The sequence below is a fragment of the Halichoeres trimaculatus genome, unplaced genomic scaffold, assembly GCF_033239565.1.
Source record: "Halichoeres trimaculatus isolate MK-OKI-2021-1 unplaced genomic scaffold, fHalTri1.1 fHalTri1_scaffold_13, whole genome shotgun sequence".
NCBI lineage: Eukaryota > Metazoa > Chordata > Actinopteri > Labriformes > Labridae > Halichoeres > Halichoeres trimaculatus.
This window is the reverse complement of record NW_027437191.1, coordinates 3221546-3245618: the sequence shown is the minus strand read 5'-3', so window position 1 is coordinate 3245618 and position 24073 is coordinate 3221546. Positions and strand designations below refer to the sequence as shown.

The window sequence follows — 24073 nt, the reverse complement described above, 5'->3', positions numbered from 1 at the left end:
TTTTCTGGTTCTAATCCCGGTACCATTCCAATACCAGTGTTAATAACCTGCATGCCCTACTGTGAAATAAGACTAATAGGGCTCTAATTTCGTAGACCAGGTGCAAGCGCAGGCGCACCTGCCCTGTGCTGGTCTTCGCTGCGCGGACAGGGTGTGACAGGGCGCACTTTGCAAATTTCCTGCAGTGCCAAGAGAGCCGCAGTCAAGGCGCAGAGGAGTGCAGAGGTGCACTTCCACGCCTCCCTCAGCGCAAATGGCAGAGAGGGAGGAGAAAAGCTGTGAGTGGGTTTCACACAGCCGAGCGCTGTTTTCACCAATCAAATGAGTGCCTCTCCTCGCCTTTAAATGCCCTGCGGCCGAGGCACAGCGTCTGATTGGTCTGAGTGATCCCCAGCACCGCAGAAACAGTGTGCTGGAAAGACCCGATAGCAGAGACGGTCAAAGCTGCTGTCCCTACAGCAGGACAATGGACAGTGGGGCGCATCGGAGGACACGAAGTGCGTCATCTTGTGGGCCAGCTCCCAGGACAGATATAATCTGTTCCTTTGCCATTAATAGGAGTACAAAATGAAGAGACAGTTACACAGCTTGCTTATCCATTCAGAATACTTTTGATCCACCTGCACTCCTGGTTTGTCATCGCCAAATAGCAGAACCTTTGGTGATATACTGTATACTCTCCCGGTGTCTCCGCCTCATCCTCCTCACAATAATGTACACTATCTTTTTAGATCACGTTAAAAATAAAGACTGAAACAGAGAAATATGACAAATCACGGGTAAATCCTGAGTGACATACATTTATTTTGTCTCTTTTTTCTTCGTCTTTTCTCTCCCTCTTTTCTTTGAATGAAATGAAATGAGAGAACCAGATATACTCAGTATCAGATGTTAAGGCTGTTTATTGTTTAATTGTAAGATGTGCATCAAACTTCCAGCTGCCGTCAGGTTAACTTTCCATTATGACAAACGGCTTTAATCTGACATCAGATGTGACGGGTCAGTTAATATAGATACAAATGTATATGCTGGTTCAGACAGTTACATTAAATAGTGATTACTGTGATTGTTTATTGCATTAAAATGTGCCTGACACTTTGCAAACCTGCCTCTGAGGCTTTGTTGACATGTGCGCACATGTGCGCCTGACACCAAATTACAGCTGCGGATGGTGCGCTCCGCTTTGCGCCAAGAATAGACAAGGTTGGAGCTGGCGAGCTTTCAGCGCCTTGACTGCGCCTCAAAATTGTCACTGCACCAACATGAATCTGCTGACACCTCCCCCTGGTGCGCCATCAACTCCCCCTGGCGCGCAGTCACACCCATCTCTGTGCAGACGGTCTACCAAATTGTCAAATTGGCAGCGCACGGCGGTGCGCCGCACAAAATTAACACTGCGCAGGGTGCGCCAGGCTTGCGCCCCCTGTGCTGCGCCATGGAATTAGAGCCCATAGTGTTTTGAGTTAAAAAAGCAAAAATGAGTATATAATTACTGAAGTCAATATTTATTCAAACTACAGACATTTAAATTTCTAGCAACAAAACAAAGCTTCAGAATGTATAGAAATTCTATTCAACTGTAAACTGTTGTACCCTGTAGACTGGTAATGCAGCAAATAAACAAAGAATGTTCATCAAGGGGAACATCTCAAATCAAGTAGCCAAGAGCGCCAGTAAAAAAAAAAAGACATAGAGCTGGTTGCCTGGATTGGCACCATGGATTGGCACCTTCCCACCAATACCGATCCAGCTCTGAGGGGCGCTGCTACAACGATACCCGACACCAGGATCAGGTCTACATCCCTAGTAATAATAAGTGTACAATCATCCCCAGGGTCATCTCTGTGAAGATGGCAACACTCATGAAAACAAACAGCGTAACATCCGTTCTTTGACAGCCCTTAGTAAAATTTTAGCCGTATGAGCATCACTGGAGCATCATACAGCTAGAATGCATTCTGCCTGCATCAATAAAATCAGTAAGTAAACATAGTACCCAGTGGATCATGGAGTCCACTTTTACACGTCTTTTCATCTCTGTGTTCTTCGACTATGACCATGATAAAGGGCTCATACAGGAGTGAAGTGGGGAGTACAAACTGTCAGGGTAATCTGTTCAGTGTGCTGTACTTTTTCAAATCAATGTTGATCTCTGTCCAGGTTTGAATCAGTAAATATTTCACACTACGGGACAACAACTTACTACCAAACCAACAGTTTGTCCAACTTCTATTTTTTACACTTTTTACTGTTTTTTACCAAAGGGTTGAACACAAGAAGGCAGATTTAGACACAATAACATGTAAATTATACTACTCAGTGTTTGTGTCAACAGCTCCAATAAAAGTGTCCTGCAGTGACTTTTGGAAACATGAAGTCCTCATTTTGGGACGAGCAGGGACCTTCAGTCTGTGTTTACATGTCTCAGCAGAACTAAACGAGTGCGGTGCCTGAGCTTTGTTTGACTCTTTCACAGCCTCGCTGAGTGCTTTCTCAACAATCCCTATAAACAACACGTACTTTGATGTTTTTCTCCTTCACTTTTCAACACTGACCGACAGCAGCCAAAAGCTACAGTTGGAGGGAAAGCTATATGAGACATTTCACAACAACACAAACAAAACAGGTCTATTAGATACTGATCTTTCAGCACGCTGCTCTTTCTTTTACTGCAGGGTTATAAATATTACGACAAACACAATGGAGGTCTTTTTGCACCAAGCATATTTACCCTAAGAGTGTATTTTAAGTCTTATATAATCCACTTTAATGGGTGTAATAACTTTAACTGCCTCCAGATCTATGGCTATTTGGACTATCTATTCATCAGCGGTAGTAAAATCAGACCAGGGATATTTATACGGCTCATGAGATAAATGCTATTCGTGACTTGCTCCTTATTCATTTCCACTGAGGGATGCCTGGATGCCTGGATGCCTGGTTTCTTTGGACTGGAGGGGGAGGAAAAGCTAAATGCTTCTGAGCTTCCTTAAGCATTCTTCCCACCATTCTAAGATCAGTTCTCAGGGATTTTTTCCAGCCCAACACCTAAAATAAAACCGAAACCGAGAAAAACAACAACAGACCTGAGCTCAGAGAGCAGCCCGGTGGAGGAATCCACATTTTCCAGTCTATTTAGGACACAGGCCACCCGGGGTTGATAAGTACTGGTTTCAGGAAACCATAAAGACCTCTTCAAGTACACGCTTCAGCGCCAAGACCTGAGTTCATTGGTGGAACGTTTATTAAAAATAAACATCCAACAGGTGAAAGGTTCAGGGAGACTTCTCATGGCTGTGAGAAGGTTTAGGTCTATATTGAAGAGATCTCAGCATTTACCTCAGACTCCCTGATTCATATTCTTCATGAAAACATGCCATAACTGTCTGGACCGGGAAACATGTTTGCTATATGCTGAGACACAGTTTTCATAGACAAATTATGATTAGAAATAGCAGTTATCTACTACTTATCTACTACTAATCTACTAATCTTTAGTTAATGTAGATTTAATTCATTTTTCTGAAAAATTCACAAAAATTCAATAAGGCTCTGGTTCTCATCATGTCTCTTCGTCCTGGCAGACTACCTGCGTTTGTTTATATCTGGCACGCCACGCGCGCGGACTGATACAATAAGTGGCGAGCGCCTCGTAGCTAGCTGTGGCTCTGCAGCGGAGGTAGCGCCGTTTTATGACACAATGAGAACTAGAGCATTATTTAGCAGTGTTTTTGTGTGAGAGTAACGCGCTGAAAATTCTCTAAATAAAGCGTGAATGCAGACCGATATCAGATTTTTTCGTTGGGAGTCTGTTTATTTGTGTTTTTGGTCAAGTAAAATATGGCCCCGTCTGAGTGCAGAGGAAATCGTCAGAGGAGCAGGGAGGGGGTGTTTGGTGTGTGCGCCCTGGGCTTCTGCTGCACAAAAACACTGCTGTAGGGGTAATTTCTGCCCTAAACCTTGTGATAGGACCCAACTTGTTCCATCCCGGAGTATCACTTTAAGCCCTGTTTCCACCAAGTGCTTCACTTTGGCTCGCCTCAGTATAGCACACATTTTGTTGTGACGCCTTTGACTGAAACTGCGACAGGTCCCCAAATTACAGCCCCATACTGTTCCACTTTTGGGTACCCTTCTGTTGGGGTGTCAGACATACTGAGCCAACCCCAGAAGGTGGAGCTTGAATCACTGCAGTCCATTCATGGAAAGAATGGTCACTGCCTGTGTGATATAATTAAGAACTACACATGATACTGACATGTTTAACTCTCCAGTCGACTTGAGGGGAACTTTTTTTTGTCTAGAAAATGACATTACACAACAGCTGCTCTTTGTTTACTGTATCATGTTTTTCTTTTTTACTGTCTTTATTAGCCGGTTACACTGGGTCTTGCTGATATGCTGTCACCCTATCACGTAGCTTACGCAGTTATAGGCATCTGGCTTACACACCCCCTCCAAAGAAGGGCATGGTTGGAAACACTTAGGGATCAGGCTTCACCGATCCAATCCATACCAAACACTACTGATCCATACCAGACCACTTGGTGGAAACAGGGCTTGTGGTGACTCCCACTAGGGCTGCAGGCAGCTATGGAATAGTTTAGTATTCGAGTATCCTACTGAAAATTCCATCAGTTAATCAAGTAATCGGATAAAACACATTTTTGTTTAGTTAAAGAGCAAGTATCTTGGGTGACAAATGCGATCTGACTAGATATGAGATATTTCAACTAGGAATAAAAAGATTCTTGAAAGGTTTTAAATCTTTGCAGTGCTCAGACTAAAATGATGATCCTGCAGTTTGGGAGCACATTAGGCTTCAGCCCTACTTGACATTTTATCCTTCATTGACCAGTGAGCTAAACTTAACAACTGCTCAGTTAGCTCTAATATGTTTTTGTTTTCATCTTCTTCACTTTACAGCACTGTCTTATATGGGTTTAATAAGTCGCTAAATGACGTAATCGCCTAATTCGCATAACAAGTCATTTGCATGTAATGGAGAGTGAAGAAGAGAGGAATAACATTGTAGGAGGGACAGAAAGCGAGTAACACACTGTTGTGTGTGTGTGTTTAAAACTACAAATGAACTTAGTTTGGTTGACTCTTTTTCTTTTTGGTGTTAAAAATGTTGTTCATCCTGCACTATTCACTCATACACAGTCTCTTGCACCGTCACACTGGCCATCCAAGCAGGACCAAACTCTACCTGCCTGCGCAATGAGACGCAGAGCACACTGCAACAACTTTAGTGACTTTTAGGTTCTTTTTAAGTAGTTCTGGCCCTCACATCACCCCCGCTTTTGTTTAAAATGACTGTTAAGAGGAGGGGTCACAGCGATTCATATGTCATTGATCATATTTGATTCCCGCGTTTGTGCGCGTGCATGAAGTGTACCGTGCTGAAGCACACCTCTCCAAAGGGAGAGGAGAAGTGAATCTTGCAGTCACAATGGCCAAACGAATTAGACTTTGAAGACTGAGAATAAAGGCGCCAGAGGGGTCTGTAAAGTCAATGTAAAGTCAGCTCTATTAGCAACATCCAAAGTATACCATTCTTTGATCTTTTAAAATGAAATGATTCCTTGAGGCAGAAAAATTTCCTCTTTTATCAAACATTTACTTAAGAAATAGGTAACGTGTTTGTGGTCAACTCCAGTACAAATCTGACTTCAGCTTTTCTGTTTCAACACTTTTATTTGATTATTCCAGCATGAATTCAACAAAAGAACAAATCCAGTAGATTATAAAAGATGTCAACAACTCAGTTTTGGAGGTTGTCTCAGTTTTTCAGTCTAGGTGAGGAGTTAGCATTTGCACTTCTCTTCACCCATTTTAGGATCATGTGTATTCTGAGAAAGGGTGGAAGTGGTGAACTTTCTGGAGCTGACGATACGTTTTGGAGTTGTCACCTCAGAGACAGTGAACATAATTTCAGGAGGAGTATGAAAGGAATGTGAAAGGAATCCAAAAGCAGCACAACAACAGCTCAGAAACACAGCGTTCCTCCAGAGATGGGTCAGTTCGGCTCCACCTTTCCAACACAGTGTGACTTCCACCTTGTTTATTCCTGTTGTGTTTCATCTTCTGTTTCTATGGTGAAAACAAACTCCTCAACAGCTCCTGAACATGTTTGGTGTCTGCACAAGTCAGCGGTTTCACTCTTTCCATTTCTGTCTTTGTGCACCATTATTTTAAACCCTGAGTAATTTAGTAAACACTGCCACTCCTCTCTGAATAACACAAACATAATAACGTCCGGGCTTTTTAAGACGCTGGGCTAAGCCTCGAACACCTTGTCCCACCGCAAACACACTGGTCTGTCAACCGGTAGAAATATCTGCTTCACACTGACACACTGGAGAACGAGGGAGGATGTTAGGAAGAACGGCAGTGTTACGTCCTCTAGTTAACTTTAATGAACTACAAAATTGTTCATATTGAATAAGTTGAAATGTGGAAACAACCGAGCAGATTGCTCACAGGAGAAGTTGGGTCCTTTCCATACAGCATGTAGAAGACCCACTGTAACAAAGACTTGTTCCTGATTTACTGAGCACACCAAAAGGATGCAGCAGTCAGAAAACCTTCAGTTAGCAAGCGTGTTACTTCCCTTGTAAAACTGCCAGAATAAATTTGAAGAAATGTGCCCATATCCTAAAATACACATGCAACTGTAATATGTTGTCAAGCTCTAAAACAGCTACATGTAGTTAAAGGTTTGTTCTTTGGCTATGAAAGGGGGTCTTTGTGGTCAAAGAGCAATGTACGAAACAACCACGACTCCTGACATGTCTTTGTGTGATGATGGCTTGTTATTTGTTGAAATGATGTGTCAGGGCTATGGGAACATTGCCAATAGAAAGTTGAAGAGGTACATGTTTCAGGTGCTTGGAACTCAAATAGTGAGAAGAGCAACCACTAACTGAGGAAGGCATTCTAGTGTTATCAATGGGTCACGTCATTACTGACTAGCTAAAACCCAAATTCCCCAAAAATTGGGACACTGAGTGAAATTTTGAGGATAAAACCTTTTAGGATGGTTTGTAAATCATATACTTGAAAATTTAATCGAAGAGAGCTGAAAGACAACATATGACAGTCGGGATGGGTACTGTATTAGGTACTGGTGGACACGAACACACCATTGCAAGTTTTATAGGTTGAGAAATAAATATGTTATGTTAAATTAAACAAAAAAAGAGATTTTAATGAAACAAATTAGTATTTATTACCACACAAAAGTACCAAAAGTTGGTACCGTCAAGTACTGATACTGGTTGCCAGGAACTGTGCATCAGTACCAAATTTCAAATGTGAAAGCTACACATCCCAAAATGACAGCATATGATCTAAAAATGAAAATTTGAATGTTTTAGGAAAACATATGCTTAATTTAACTCCATCACTGCATTTAAGAAATGTTGGGACACTAACAGAAAACAGCCAGTGTGCTGTAGGGATGGGCAAGTACTGGTATTGGTATTGGGTATCGGGCCTTCACCAACCCTATTTCAAGGTACTGGCACTTGTAAAAGGCTGCTGATACCAGCAGCTGATACTCGAGGCAAAAAAGTCTCATGTGCAGTAAATCCTCCTTGCCAGTAGTTTGCACAACATTGCTGAGGTTTGACACCACAGCAAATGTGCGTCAGGTCTTTTTCAGACAACATGAATGAACCAGGGAGAGTAAACAGTTAGACTGTTTTATTTTGCTCTTCAGTTTATTTCAAAAATTGTTCAAACTCTGACAGTTGTTAGTTTTATTTTGCACTCTTGTTAATTCATTAAAAACAAATTGTAAACAGAGACATTTGTTTGTGTTTATTTTGGGCTTAATGGCAGTGTGACTGTGCAGAAATGTTATGTATCAAAAGTACTAGATGTATCGGTACTTTGGTATCGGTGAGGACTCAAGAGGAAGTACTTGTACTTTTATTGGTCTAAAAAGAAAAGTGGTTATCAAACATCCCTATTGTGTTGTTTTCTTAATCCGTATGATAGTGAGCCAAGCAATCCACAGGTTAGTCACATGACTGGGTAGAAAAAGAAGACTCCAAAGAGGCTGAGTCTCTCAGAAGGGCAGAAGTTCAGTACGCAGTGAGAGACCGTGTGAGCAAATATTTTATGAATTGAAAAACATACCAAAGAAAGAGTAAATTAGATTCAGAGAATCTGAAAAAAATCTCAGAAAAAAGGGACAAGGAGCAAAACCAAGACTGGAATGACCAGGTCTTCAGACCCTCAGGCAACATTGCATTAAAAACAGACATGACTCTGTAGTGGAGATCACTGCATGACTCAAAATCCCATTTAGGAAAAGAATAAAATAGAATAAAATAGAATAGAATAGAATTAAATTGAATTGAATTGAATTGAATTGAATTGAATTGAATAAAATAAAATAAAATAGAACTTTATTTGTCATTGCAACAAAGTATAACGAAATTACAAAAGCCCTTCAGTCAGTGCAAAACAGTGCAAAGTGCAAAATAGCTGCCACAAGTTCAGGTGCATTGATGACATGGAGGTAATTGTTATATTGTAATTATTTGACGACAGTGAGGTAGTGATTTCAGTCTTTGTCCAGGACCCTTACTGCTGTTGGGTAGAAACTGTCTCTGAACCTTTTTGTCCTTGTAGTGATTGACCTGTACCTCCTGCCTGACGGTAACAGATTAAACATGTGGTGTCCGGGGTGAGAGGGGTCCTGGGTTATTTTCCCGCCTTTTGGAGGCAGTGGGAATGGTGTAGTTTTTCCCGTGTGAGGAGAGGGCAGTCAGTGATGTTTCTGGCCGTGTTGATGATCCTTTGTAGTGACGTCCTCTGAGCCACTGTGCAGCTGGTGTACCACACACACAGACAGTACACCAGGATGCTCTTGATGGTGCACCTGTAGAAAGACACAAGCAGTCTCTGGGGGATGTTGTTCTTCCTGAGCACCCTCAGGAAGTGCAGTCTCTGCTGGGCCTTTTTCAATAGCCCAGAGGTGTTCACAGTCCAGGTCAGGTCCTTCTCTAAGTGGACTCCCAGAAAGTGGAAGTCCTCTACCCTCTCCACACTTTCCCCGTTGATGTGTAGGGGTGGAATGTTTGTTTTAATCCTCCAAGAGTCAATGATCAGCTCCTTGGTCTTAACTGTGTTGAAGAGCAGGTTGTTATCTCTGCACCACCCAGTGAGCTGCTCCACCTCAGTCCTGTATGCAGACTCATCCCCCCCAGAGATGAGCGCCACTACTGTGGTGTTGTCGGCAAACTGATGGTGTTACTGGGGTGTGCAGAGGTACAGTCTGATGTGTAGAGGATGTAGAGCAGAGGGCTCAGCACGCAGCCTTGGGGGAAGCCAATGCTGAGGCTGACAAACCATGTGTGGTCTCCCACCCTCACCCTCTGCCTGTGGTCCAACAGAAAGCTGTAGATTGTGAAAACTGTAGAGTGTGGAAGTCCAAGGTCTCCTAGTTTACCCACCAGTTGGAGAGGAAGGATGGTGTTAAACGCGGAGCTGTAGTCCACAAAGAGCATCCGTGTGTAGGTCCCCTGCTGCTCCAGGTGACACAGTGACATGTGGAGCGCTGTGGCTACAGCATCCTCTGTTGATCTGTTTGACCTGTAGGCAAACTGGTGGGGGGGGTGGTGAGGTGATGTGACCCCGTACTAGTTTCTCAAAGCACTTCATCACCACTGGAGTGAGAGCCACTGGCCGGTAGCTATTGAGGCTGGAGATGTGTTGCTTCTTGGGCAGGGGTACATGGTGGAGGACTTCAGGCACGGTGGAACGATGGATTGAGACAGGGACTGGTTGAAGATTCTAGTGAACACTTCAGCCAGCTGGTCAGCCCAGTCCCTCAGCACCCGTCCAGGGACACTGTCAGGTCCAGCCGCCTTCCATGGGTTGACCGCCCACAGCGTACGCCTCACGTCGTGCTCCTCTAATGTGAGGCTGGAGCTGCTCTGGACTGCAGGGTGTGGTCTCAAAGCGGGCATAGAAGCTGTTCAGCTCCTCTGCCAGTGAGGCTCCTCCCTCAGCAGCTCCAGTGTTGGCCCTGTAGTTAGTGAGGTGCTGGACCCCCCGCCACACCGGTTTGCTGTTGTAACTCTCCAGGTGGTCCTTAGTCCTCCTCCTATAGTCTCTCTTGGCCTCTCTGATGCCCCTCTTCAGGTTGGCTCTGGCTGCACTGTACAGAGTGCTGTCACCAGCTCTGAAGGCTGAGTTTCTGTCTTTAAGCAGCTGCTGGACCTTCTGGGTCATCCAGGGCTTTGTGTTAGGGAACACCCGGATGGTCTTGTCCACTGTGACGTTGTCTGTGCAGTTTTTGATGTAGCACAAAACACTGTTCGTGAACACCTCCAGGTCTGGGTGTTCAAAAATGTCCCAGATAGTCCTTTCAAAGCAGTCCTGTAGCTGCTCAGAGGCATCATCAGGCCAGGTTGTGATTTACAAACCATTGTCTGTGAACACAGCTTATCTCTGCACCCACAAAGACAGGTTCAAACTGTAGCATGTCGAGAAAAACAGATAAAAACAGATAAAAACCAGATCCAGAAGCAGAGGGGACTTCTCTGGACCTGAGTCCATTTAAGGTGAACTAAGGGAAAGTGTAAAGCCATCTGTGATCTGATGAGTCCAAATCTGACATTCTTTTTGGAAATCCTGGACACTGTGTCCTTGGTTCTGAAGAGGAGAGGGAGCACCTGGCTTGTTCTCAGCTCACAGCTCAAAGCCAGTACCCCTGATGGTCTGGGAATCAGAAGAGTCCATTGTATGGGGGGACTTACACATCTGTGAGGGCTCCATTATATCTGCTGAGATCAGCTTAGCTTGAAGCATCTGGTTTGTTTGTTTCAGAGAAAAAGAGAGCTCTGTGGGTAAAAATGTCAACCCAGCTGGGTGCAGCTTAGCTAGCATTTTGTCTTAATGTCATGTGTGCACAGAGGAATGTTAAGAGTACCATTCTTTCTCTTGCTGCCTCCCTTACTCTCTTTTTACTTATTTCAGTTACCAGACCCTTGTGTTTTATGGGAAAGAGACACCTAATTTAGTCCATAGTGAAATAGAAAACTTGTAAACAATGATCATGGCTCATTTTAAGACACACTTTGTTAAGTTTACAGGCTGTTGTACCTCCACTCCTGCATTGTCTGGGGATGTAGCTGAAAAAGATGTTAGTGTTGTTATTTGCAACTGATTCTTCTTCTGGAGTTCTCACAAAACATTAAAGCGATTCAAATTTAAACTGCTGACGACCAGCTTTTGAACGAGGCATAGCAAAAATTAAATAGTTCCCAGTGTTGCAACACTCATTTGTTTTGATAAAGATAAATGCCTCTGAAGTAGCCCATTACCTGCTCCTAAATCAGATCTGAAAATGAGAGTCAGATCTGATTCTGCAGTATTATTTCACTTTGGTCCCTCCTTCTCCTGAGACCAGTCTTTCCATAATTTCATAATGACTTGGGCAAGACTTTGTTGGGATGAAATGGAAGGAAGAAAATCCAAAAGGATGCAGAGGTGGCTTCTGGTTGCTATTCTGAATACACTTAGCCTCAGGTTGGTCAGAGTCCAACCATGATTTTTGTCTTGGGTCCCTGTAATTGCAGCTAACACTCAGTCAGGAGGTCCAGCTCCAGTCATTCCATTCATAAAGCTCTACGTGCCTCTTAGTGGGATATTTGGTTTATTAAAACGTTAAATCAACGTCACTTCCCAGCTCAAAGTCTATCTTTAGCTCCTACTTTCCACTCCTCTCTTCTTTGCTGGCATAGACGCATCAACCTGCCTTTTTTTACTCTTGGGCACAAAGACTTCTGCAAACTTCTGCAAGCAAACAGAATCTACCCAAAAAACACCTCCTACAGATTTTAACTGATTCACATCAAGGTGTACCGGCAGAGAAGAAAAGTCCATAAGAGAGCAGAAGCAGTTCAGTTTCATACTGATTGCAGTGACATCCTGGCTCCAATCTGTTATAATCTGGAGATGATTTACTTATCTCTCCAAAACAATATCTACATAAGCCACAGCAGCTAACAATCAAAGATTGTTAGATCAAACATTTACTCTTCAACGTTTAAATACCCTGACTTCCTGAACACATGGGAAATGATGCATTCCACATCCATTCAACAAGCACAAATAGTAAAAGAAGTTTTCTTCTTTTGTGGAGGACATTCCTGACAATGACTGAATTTGATCTTTTTACAATGGGTAACATCCAGTTTAGAAAAATGAAGCTTATGCAGAAGTGCTAAAAGTTGCTGTTCATTGAGAGTCCGCTTGAGGCTGGCTGCAGAAAGACTGGAAACCACGTACATGTGATACTCACAAAATAAGTATTTTGTTATTTTATTACTTTTTGGTTTCCTTTTAGAGTCTTTTTTTTGTTAATCCCAATTGTGTGTTATGGTGTCTGATTTATTTATAGTAAGAACCACAGAAATGTACACAATGACATGTTATTTCACTGAATGGACACTTGGGGGCAGCACGGACCAGCAGCGTAACTGAGACTCTTTGTGTTACTTAGTGGGAGCTGGGCTCACAATTTGGTTGAACGGAAGACGAGCAGCAGCTATCTGGTTTCTCTGACTCCTGTAAAGGATCTCCAATATTTACAGGTTTGTGTGATCACTGATGTTTTTAGATTAACACAAACCCCTGATGTGTGATTAAAATGTTCACTGTGCTAAGGGTAAATGTTAAGTTTAACGGTCAGTTTCAGTGTGAGAAAATGGCAGTCAGCGCCATAGCTCATTCATTCTTTTTTTTTGTTTTTCTTTTTCCCGTATGTTTTTTTGGCTCCTGAACATTTGAGGATTGTTTCTCCATGAAAAAGTTAAATGTGTGTATGTTTCATGTCTAGGCTGCTACGAGCTAAAAATGATAAGCTGTTTAAGATCTTGCTATAGCTATAGCTACAGCTCTGTTTAAGGGGCGCGATCGCCAGCAGTAGCTGTTGTAGCCATTATAGCCATTGCAGTACTAGCTAATAAGAAAACTGTAAGTTACATGTTTAGTGTGTTTGATTTGTTCATTTGTATATAATGTAAATATAATGTTTAACTGTAGGATATATTTATTCTATTGTCAGAAAAGTCAATACTTGTAAATTGTACAGAGATTGCAGGATTACTTTTTTTTTTAAGAAAAGACAAAAATGTGTGACAAAGATATGTATGTTTAGCAGAGAAGTGAACACATAGCTGATGGTAAAGATAGAGCATATAATTTAATGTAAAGCTTTAAGTTATGTCTAATAGGAATGACTTAGTTGTGTTTAGATGTGAGAGATGTAAAATCAAATTTATGTGAAAAGGGCATAAAAGGGCTCTAATTTCGTAGACCAGGCGCAAGCGCAGGCACACCTGCCCTGCGCCGGCCTTCGCCGTGCAGGGCAGGGCGTGGCCGGCGCACTTTGCAAGTTTCCTGCAGTGCCAAGAGAGGCGCACTGAAGGCGCAGAGGAGCGCAGAGGTGCACGTTCACGCCTCCCTCCACGTAAATGGCAGAGAGGGAGGAGAAAAGCCATGAGTGGGTTTAACACAGCCGAGCGCTGTTTTCGCCAATCAAATGAGCGCCTCTCCTCGCCTTTAGATGCCCTGCAGCCGAGGCGCAGCATCTAAATGGTCTGAGTGATCTCCAGCACCGTGGAAACAGTGTGCTGGAAAGACCCGGTAGTGGAGACGGTCAGAGCCGCTGTCCCTGCAGCAGGAGAATGGATATCAGGGCACATCGGAGGACACGAAGCACGTCACCATGTGGGCCAGCTCCCGGGACAGATTTAATCTGTTCCTTTGTCATTAATAGGAGAACAAAATGAAGAGACAGTTACACAGCTGGCTTATCCATTCAGAATACTTTTGAACCACCTGCACTCCTGGTTTGTCATCACCAAGCAAAGCCTTTGGTGATATACTGTATACTCTCCCAGTGTCTCCGCCTCATCCTCCTTACAATAATGTACTCCATATTTTTAGATCACGTTAAAAACAAAGACTAAAACAGAGAAATATGGGAAATCACGGGTAAATCCTGAGTGACATACATTTATTTTGTCTCTTTTTTCTTCGTCTTTTCTCTTCCTCTTTCCTTTGAATTAAATGAAATGAGAGAACCAGATATACTCAGTATCAAATGTTAAGGCTGTTTATTGTTTAATTGTAAGATGTGCATCAAACTTCCAGCTGCCGTCAGGTTAACTTTCCATTATGACAAACGGCTTTAATCTGACATCAGGTGTGACGGGACAGTTAATATAGATATAAATGTATATGCTGGTTCAGACAGTTACATTAAATAGTGATTGCTGTGATTGTTTATTGCATTAAAATGTGCCTGACACTCTGGAAACCTGCCTCTGAGGCTTTGTTGACATGTGCGCACATGTGCACCTGTCACCAAATTACAGCTGCGTGGGGTGCGCTCCGCTTTGCACCAAGAATAGACCAGGTTGGAGCTGGCGAGCTTTCAGCGCACTTTCTGCACTGTTTTTGGCACGAAATTGTCACTGCGCCAACATGAATCTGCTGACACCTCCCCCTGGTGCACTGTCAACTCCACCTGGCACGCAGTCACACCCATCTCTGCGCAGATGGTCTACCAAATTGTCAAATTGGCAGTGCACTGCGGTGGGCAGCACAAAATTAACACTGTGCAGGGTGCACCAGGCTTGCGCCCCCTGCACTGCGCCACGAAATTAGAGCCCTTAATCTTATCTAAGGATAGAACTAATGCTTTAATGCAAACAAGAGAAGAGAGAATAATTTAAGACTGCAGTTGAATATTGTAATGAATATGTAAATAAATGATAATCTGGTTGAACGGAAGACAAGCTAAATGATTATCTGGTTTCACTGACTCTTGTAAACGATTTCCAATATTTACAGGGCACTCCTGACAACCGAAATTATCCGTCCATCTGTCCGGCGGAGCCCTAGCTGGGACCTGCTACATACACACCTATCTAAAGAAACAGACTTTTGTAACATTATCAATCAATCAATCTTTATTTTTATAGCGCCAAATCATAACAAATGTTATTTCAAGACACTTTACAAAAAACATTTGCAGGTCTAGACCCGTAAATGTTAATAAAATTTTATTAGCAGAGACCCAACATCAAGACAAGATAAGGAGTCTAATCTTATCTCAATCCACCATGAGTACAGGACTTTGCAGCATTTAGCAAGTTACAATGGCAAGGAAAAAACTTCCCTTTAACGGGCAGAAACCTCGGACAGAACCAGACTCAAAAAAATATTTACAGCTTGGTTCAAAAAACAGCTTGGGTCTGAAATGCCAATTTTGCTTTGGGCACACACTGTACTTGGGGTGAATTTTTTCCAAGCTGCGGTTTAGATAATGTTGGGATCATTTCATTGATTCCCTAGGTTCAAAGCCTTGGGGTGGCAGCTATGTCGTCAGCACCTGGGGGGGTGGTTTAACTCAAAATTACTTCTGATGTGGCACTATATGGAAAATGAAATGAACCTTACTTCCAAAGGGGGCAGGTGCCTCCTATATAGTGGTGGGGGAAACACTGGAATCTATTTACCTTGAGCAAAAAAATCACAGGAAGACAGGTTTCTTTCTTCAGTTCATATCCCTGAAGTAAACCAGAGTGATACATTGTGTTGGCTGATGAACTGAAACATCCTAGTACTTAAAGCTGCACAACAGCCTCTATCCTGGGGGATGTAACGGGACAACAAAGCCCTGTTTCCAACAAGTGATTCAGTTCTGTTCATCTCAGTACAGCACACATTTTTTGGTGTTTTCTAAAACCAGGACAAGTCCACAACTTACTGACCCTTACCACCCCACCTTCTGGTACCCTTCTTTTAAAGTGCCAGACATAACAATCCGACCTCAGAGGGTGGAGGTAGAAACAAGGGACGGACCAATTGTCACAGGTATTCGACAGTTTGAGGCATATCAGGATCTGTCTATTTTTTCTTAATCTGATAGCTGAAAGGAAACTATTTGATACAATACTTTTTTGGCTCTGATGTAGCCGCACCTCACTGTCTACAGTCACTACTCTGTCTCCAGAATTGTCCTACCCACAGTACCTTCTGATTGGTTACACACAGAGGCATGGCTCTGAAAAACAACCAATCAGCAGTGAAAGCTGTGCATGCATGGTGCTCACACACACAGCAGAGACCATCACTTTTACTGCAAATGAATATTGGCTCCAAATATTGTTTATTAGCCTCCTTGACCACTAATAATCAGTAAAAAACACATTGTGTATCTCTTCTAAAAACACTGCACTCTATTGATTGGTAGCAGTAATACGGAAGATCACACTGAAACAAAGCTTGATTGTTCTTTGTAACAAAGAGCCACAAGCCAATCAGAAGGAAGACGAATTGCTGGATGTCTCCCATCGTTCGTCTTTGTTTACTTTGTTGTGTTTTTTCTTCTTCATTGGATTTATGAGCGGGGTAGCTGTGTCATGCTGCTATGCCATCACACTATCACATAGCTGACCCAGTTCATGGCATCCAGCTTACACTTCAAGAAGGGCACGGTAGGCTGTGGAAACACAAACACGATGAGGCTTCACTGATTCAACACAATCCAAACTGTATAGATCCAAACCGGATCGCTTGGTGGAAACAAGGCATAAATGACAGCCAGACAGCCAGACAACCAGACAGACAGACAGACAGACAGACAGACAGATGGACGGACAGGTTATCTTAGCTTGAAGTAATTTTTGAAACTGCACCAAAATTGCTGAAAAAAAGTGAACTTCTGTTTCCTGAGACTCTGATCGTCAGACCATAACAGAAGACGATGGGTTCTGAGATCACCACCAGCAGAACAAAACTTGACCTCAAAGCGCTGCAGACACTGACCGCTTGGTGCTTCATGGCTGCATAAAATGGTTTTAAATATTTACTAGAAACTTTGATGAAATGATTAAAATATGATATTATTACTGTCTTTCTTTGCTCTGGCAAAACTGGCAAAGATATTAAAAAAATGAAGGTTTAATGGATACTTTCCAGAAATGTTTTTGTGACGCAACCCATGCCTCTAGAAAATATGGAAAACAGACACAGGACGTTTTAGGATACAGCCTCCGTCATCACCAGAGTAAATTAAAGCCAGCAAAGAAGCATGAAGTCATGTCTGTGGTGCAGTGGCAACATGTTAAGATATTTGGAGAGGCAAAACAATGGTTATAGCAGCAGACCCTGCACAGATACCACCCACCCTGAAATCCAGAGGTCCCTGAAACCAGGGTGAAAAACTCAACACCATGCTCTGTCTCTACAGCCTCCAATGCAGCAAATCTCCCCTCCTAATTACATGTTTTGCACTATGACAGCCTTTCACCATACACAACAGGAGCCTACCCAGACACAGCAAGAGGATCTAAGTAGGCCTTAACATTAAACCTCAGCGTGGACAGATTTAGATTACAGAGGCATTAATTCTGACACACCAAACGAGAGGAGAGGAGAAAAAAAAGACTCAAATGCAGTAAAAAGCAGCCGTGCCTCACTGTGGTCACAGCCACTTTCATGGTGAGATGCAGAGGCATATCTGCAGCTCACAAAGCTGTTAAATGCCGACTCCACCCCCACACTACTCTGTAATTTCACTCAAGCAGTTCTTCAAAGATGCCCATGGCTTTCTGAGTGCTCATCTGCGGCTCTGAAACGTTGGCAGTTTTTTAATGATGCAGGCAAAAGGAAGAAAGAGCTTCAGCAAAACCTGACAGCTATTATGCAGTTTATCCCCGAGGCAGAGTGACTGATGTATCAGACGTCAAATATCACAATTATAGATATAACCATATCAGGCATGGCACACTGAAAAAAGAAAACAGTTGGACCAACTTAAATTATTGCTTCAATTGGTCACACCTAAATAAATTAAGATATTTGAAATAAAGTTAATAAGTTAAATCAACACAATTGATTAAGTCAAATGAACTTAAAAATTTGATTGCTCTCTAATCAACATTTTGCACCAGTCCAACTTCAGTTTTTTTTTTAAAGTTGTTTCAACTCAATAATTTGCAAAACCTCAAAGTAAAAGTGTTTTTATACTGTATTGCACTGTAAAAATGTGATAAGTTGAGTTAACTTTAAAAAATCTAGGGAAATAATTACACTAAAAAGGTTAGTAAATATAACTAATAGTCTTCAATTGAGTTTACTTGATGTCTAATTGTAAAGTTTACTTTACAGCCTATTGAATTGACTCATTTCAAACCGTTAGTGAGGAGGGAATGCAGTAGATATTAGACCCAGCAGTACATTAAGATACTAACCTGCCAAGAGCGCAGGCTTTCTGTGCTCCACCTGCTGTCTGTGTCCTGTGGCATGGACCATGTACCTTTAAGCATGTTTAATGTTTTATATGTTAATAAATTAGATGTGTTGATGGTCTAAAATTATGATCAGAAATGACAAACTGGGTTTTGTCTTCAGTTATATTCAAATTACCATTACTGAGAGAGTATTTTAATTGGAGCCCTCACTGCCGTGGAGCACAGGTAGCCAGGCAACTAGGATGAGCAGCCTATGCCGTGGAGCGTAGCCAGGCAGCCTGGGCAAGCAGCCTATGCTGTGGAGCACAGCCAGGCAGCCTATTCGATGGGGCACAGCCAGGCAGCCTATGCCGTAGAGCACAGACAGACAGCCAGCCAGCCAGCGCAGTGGACCACAGACAGCTAGCTGGTCCATGCCATGGAGCACAGACACACTGTCCCCCGCTTGGTATCTTAATGTGAATCAGGGTCTCATATCCACAGTGTTCCCTCCTTACCCATGGTTTGTCCTTTTGGGTTTTGCAGATTAATGAGTTGAGTTGGTATCTGCTCCACATCAGGTAAGACTTGCTCCTGATTGGTCAAAAAAGGGAATCGCTGTCGGCAAATCCCGGAAATTCCAAACAGCTTGTTTTACGTCAGGATTTTACATTCACAAGCACTACTAAGTACAGGTTTCGTCATTAAATGTCACATTTTGTGGGCTGGGAGGAAAGCCAAAGACCCACAAATTTAACTGAAAGACTTCATAAAGTGATTTTTGCATAATATGGGTAGGGATGCACGATATTATCGGCACAATATCGGTATCGGCTGATAAAAGCTTAAAAACACGTTTATCGGTATCGGCAGATATGAAAGTTTCTGCCGATAGACACAGCCGATAAGGTGCTATTCAGTTAGGATTATTATTATTTTCCATCTGAAAAATAAGCTCCTTAAATAAAATGTAGCACTTCATTTATTTGCACTGCAGAGCTCTGTGTCTGTCACCAGGTTGTTACAGTAGCTCTAAAATAATCAAATGCAACTTGGTTATGTTTGAAAATGCATTGCACATTTAAAGTTCATGTGATCTAAAGAAATTATTTTTCTGTATTTCAATACTGAATGTCTTTGAAAAAATAATACATTTCTTATTTATGGTAAAATCAAATGTTTTTTGTCTTGTTTTATGTGTGTTTCTTAAACAAATAAGACCGTCACAATAAGAGTAACATATAAATTCCAGTACAGGATAGACTTAGCTTTCTTTACAGTGAAAAAAACAAACAAACTTGTGATTATCGGTAATGGTATTGGTATCGGCCAAAAGGGGTTTCGATATATCGGCATATCGGATATCGGCAAAAATCCAATATCGTGCATCCCTTAATATGGGTCCTTGAAAAATATTGAGTTGGATTGATTAAAAAAATTACATCACTTCAACTGATTGAAGATTCCTTTTTTTACAGTGCAGGCAGACTGTTGTGATTCTGATCAGGGATTCTCAGAAGAACATTTCCCACTCATCTACAGAAATACAAATCTCAACTAAGTGGTGAGGTAAGAGAGCACTCAGAAAATCAAAATAAAAAACTGAGCACAACTAATTAATCATGTGTCATCAGCAGCCTTCAGCCTTCCTTGTAGTCCTCATGCCTAAGCTGGTTCCTCATATCTCTGGTTCAGTGGTTTTATGCCAGTTTAACCAGACAGCCTACACACAACTTTATTTCCATTTATACACTGCAAAAACTGAAATCTAGGCAACTGTTTTTGTCTTATTTTGAGTAAAAAAGTTAAAAAAAAAAAAAAAAACGTAATATGAGCCACATTCAACTGACAAGTTCAGAAACATGTCTTATTTCAAGAAATTAAGAGACAAAAAATAGGTCTGAATCGCCTGAAACAAGTAAAAATATGTAAGAAAAATTTGCTGGTCATGTTTTTTGATAAAAGAATAACGTCTGGACACAGGACACTTTTTCTTACTCAAAAGGCAGATAGTTTTACTTGTCACAAGCATTTAGACCTCACTGGTCCTTAAATAACAAGAAATGAAGAAATGAGACTTTCTTCTTGACTGGTCAGGTAAATGTAGCTCATATTAATGGCAGAATCTGCAGGATTTTCCTAAGAAAATAAAATGTCAACTTTCACAGGAGTAATCCTGCTCAGTTGTCTTCTGTGGGCCTCTAACATGTGTGGCAGTGTCTGCGTCTCCTTTAACCCCCTCCTCTGCCTGTAGGCTCATGTTTTGGTTGTAACGGGACGTTTCTGAGCGGAGAGTTGACATGTTACCTCCGCCAATCACAGAGCGCCCAGTGCACAAGTGACTTTGCATGTTGATGATCACAAGTGGAGGAAGCTAATTAGAGCGGCTATGATAGTGGACGTAGCACAGAGGAAGAAAGACACAGCCAAAGTGAAAAGAAACACCAAACAGGTAAAAGCTTTTTCCTAAACAAGAGTGGAGCTTGGCTCAACTTTCACTTGCTTTCAGGAACCTGGAGAGCAGCACAGGACAAAGAGCAACACAAGTTAGCTTTCTGCTAACCAGGTTTGTGTCAGATATCCATGGTTGGCTTGTGCTAACATGCCAAGTCAGGTGCATGGCTCTGGAGTCTCTTCCACATAGAAACATGATGCTACGGGTGGTTGCTGGGCTAGAGAGTGTGTTCACCTAGTCACGGTTGGAGGCTGTGGGTGTGTGCTGCTGCTGGCACTGAGCCAAGAAAGAGGAGCCCAGTTTGAATGTTGTGGTTACTAACATTCCTGCTGACCCTACCTTTAAGTCTATTTTTTCAGAAAACTAGACATAAACACTTAGATTTATTTTATTTGCAGTGTAGATTCACATACTGACAAACCACCCCATGCTACAACACATCTAAGACTGTTTACATCCAGGTAGTAGAGCTGTAGCAAATATTCAACAAGAAAGGCCAAATATGACTGTAAAATAACTCATGTTGAGAAGTACAGTTGTCCCAACAGTTGAATGTTCTTTTTTTTGTTCTTTCGTTTTGTGGACCACCTGAAGTGGTTCCCTTTGTGTTTGTGACAAGACTGGATGCTCAGCGGCCCCCTGGTAATTTGAGGCTGCTCTGAATCCTGGTTCCAGACCACCCTGGTGTAGCAGTGCCACATTAATCTAAATGATGAATCTAAAAGTCTGGATGATAAAGGTTGTTTCATCACATTAAGTTGTTTTACAAATCAAGATACTGGTAAAAACTGCTGTTCATTGGTAATAGGAAGTATGAAAAGGTTTGAAATGCAAAAAAAATGAAAGAAAAAAAGGTAAATAAAAAAAATAAATAAAAGCAGGGTTAGTAAGAAAAAAGCAAAATAGTTCTTGAAACAATTAAACTTTTTGCTGTTTTACTCAAGACTAGCTTAGAAGAATGAGCACATGCACATCAATCAGCATTATAATGAAGGAGGCTTAGAGATGGGTGTTGATACCATGTTATTGATACCAATGTCTTTATTCTGTTTATCAATCTGATTCTTTATTGATTTATCAATTTCTTTTGTGAATTCTTTGAGTACAAAATTAGACTTTACAGATTTTTTGTGTCAACATTTTTACTGAGTTAACAAGTGAATAAATATGACCCCTTGGTGTTTAGCGCCCTGTCTCGGCAAGTGTTTGAACATGCTGGTGTTGCTACCAGGGCTTGACATAAACACCCACCAACCCGCCAAATGCGGGTGAATTTCAGCTGTGGCGGGTAACACCGTCACTCCTACTAGCCACTGTGGCAGGTTGAATTATGTAACTGTAGTTTTCTGAAACAGCATCTGAAATACAAAACCCATTACAAAATGAGACTATGGCACTACAACTCCCATGAGCACTGCCTGCACACAGTGCTTGCTCATTGGTCCACTGTTGAGATGCGCTCATTAATCTCCAGACTCCCGCTTGGACAGCCTGACAGCTCCCGGTGTTTAGCGCCTGATTATGTGATTTAAAACTTCACTCGCGTCTTTTTGGCTCTCCATTGTATACTGATTCCAGGCTCTAAGTCACAAACTAGCGCCAAAATTCCCGTAACTTTTTAAAAGTGAGGACGTCTATCAGATGGGGCTCATTTAAGGTCACACTACACCAATCTCACCAGCAACACTCACCTAGAGCAGGGGAGGGGAGAGGAGAGGAGAGGAGAGGAAAGGAGCGCATGTAGAGAAACTGGTCACAGATATGAGGAGCTGCAGGAACAATATTTTAAAGCTCCAAATGTGAACAAACCAAACCATTCTACATAAATAAGACTTATAGTCCAGTGTGACTTATATATGTTGTATATGTAAACATACATATTTAATCTACAATGTTCACAACTTTTATCAAATGCAACAATAAACTACTCCTTTTAATGACTTTGTCTTAATGGACGGCATACTTTCACATTAAAGAAACACAACCCTCCACGCAACTGTTTCAAAAGTGGCATTAAACATTTATGTAGTCTTTATCTGAGTGTGCTCAGGGGTCATTTACATTTAAAAAAGTGGTAAATTTAGTTCAAGTAAACTTTAGCATTTCATTATTGGCTTTAATCACATTAAACATAACTATCCAACAACAAAATTGTGGCTAGTGAAAATGCTGAGTGGCTAGTATTTTTGGGGAACCACTAGCCACAGTGGCAGGTGGGCAAAAAAGTTAATGTCAAGCCCTGGTTGCAACCCTTACATGATATTTCAGCCCTACATAAACTGCACTCTGCATTGTTAGTGTCCCTTTTGGTAAAGTGAAGCCAAGCTTTCAATCGCTTCAATCTCTCTGTCTTTGTCTTAGAATTCTGCTGCTGACTAGCACTCATGATTGGCATGTCACATGATGTCAGAGTAAGGTCCTGCCGCTCCAGCGTAATGTGACGAATCAACAAAAGAATTGTTAGGAAACAAGGCTAATGATGTGGATGGATTGAAACATTTCTAATGGATTCTAAACAGGAAATGGTTGTCAATACCTTTCTTGGGCTTCACTTTTGGGAGTTTGTCATGCTATCCTTTTAATCAAATCTGTGGTTTACAATAATATGCTGAGTTATCTTGTGTAAACGTACCTGTTAAAGAGAACGGACCTATGTTGGTTCAAAGTCATTTTATAAGCCATAAAAGAGAGTTTGTTTTCAGTACAGTCTATAAATAAATTTTATAACATCGTACAAAATCCCACACTCAGTCCCCTCTGAAGTCAGCGCTGGTATTAGCTGGCTTCATTTAAGACCATTTTCATGGCCCCATAAATGAAAGATGTTTGACTGCAGCAATATTCACTGACAGCCTGAGCAAAGCTGTGCACTGGTTGGCTTCTTCATCTTCTTCATCTTCATCAGTGCCTGAGCTCACACATTATGTAACCCCACATAAAACTGAAGACTATCCCTGTAACTTTAATTTTTGACACATATTGATGGTGAACAACAAAAGTCCACATTCAGAGCTGTGCACCTGGTTCCAAGTTCCTCCACTGCTGCAGTGTGAGTCAGAACAAAACCTCAAGTCTGCCTCCTGGTGTCTCAATGCTGCGCTGTGGAAACCCATCATCAGGCTGCACATATCCTCAAGCCTCACCGACTTCAACCTGCCAGCATCATCACAGGCTTCACTTTTAGACCCCTAGCTGAAAACAAATCAAGTTCACAACACCGGAAGTGCTCCTAGCTTGGTCAACACTGCACGCTGTTTTCAAACTCAGAGCTGGAAAATAAAAAAAGGAACTTCTGTCCATCACGTTGAACCAAACTTAACAAAAATAGCTGTGTGGCTCACAGTGTCAA

The 24073-nt window shown here is 41.9% G+C and overlaps 1 protein-coding gene across 1 annotated transcript in view; it reads right to left on the bottom strand.

Moving 5' to 3' along the window:
• The window catches only part of nt5dc1 (5'-nucleotidase domain containing 1), a 116454-nt gene that overhangs the window by 76776 nt on the left and 15605 nt on the right, over nucleotides 1-24073 (bottom strand). The gene's annotated exons all lie outside the window — the stretch shown is intronic.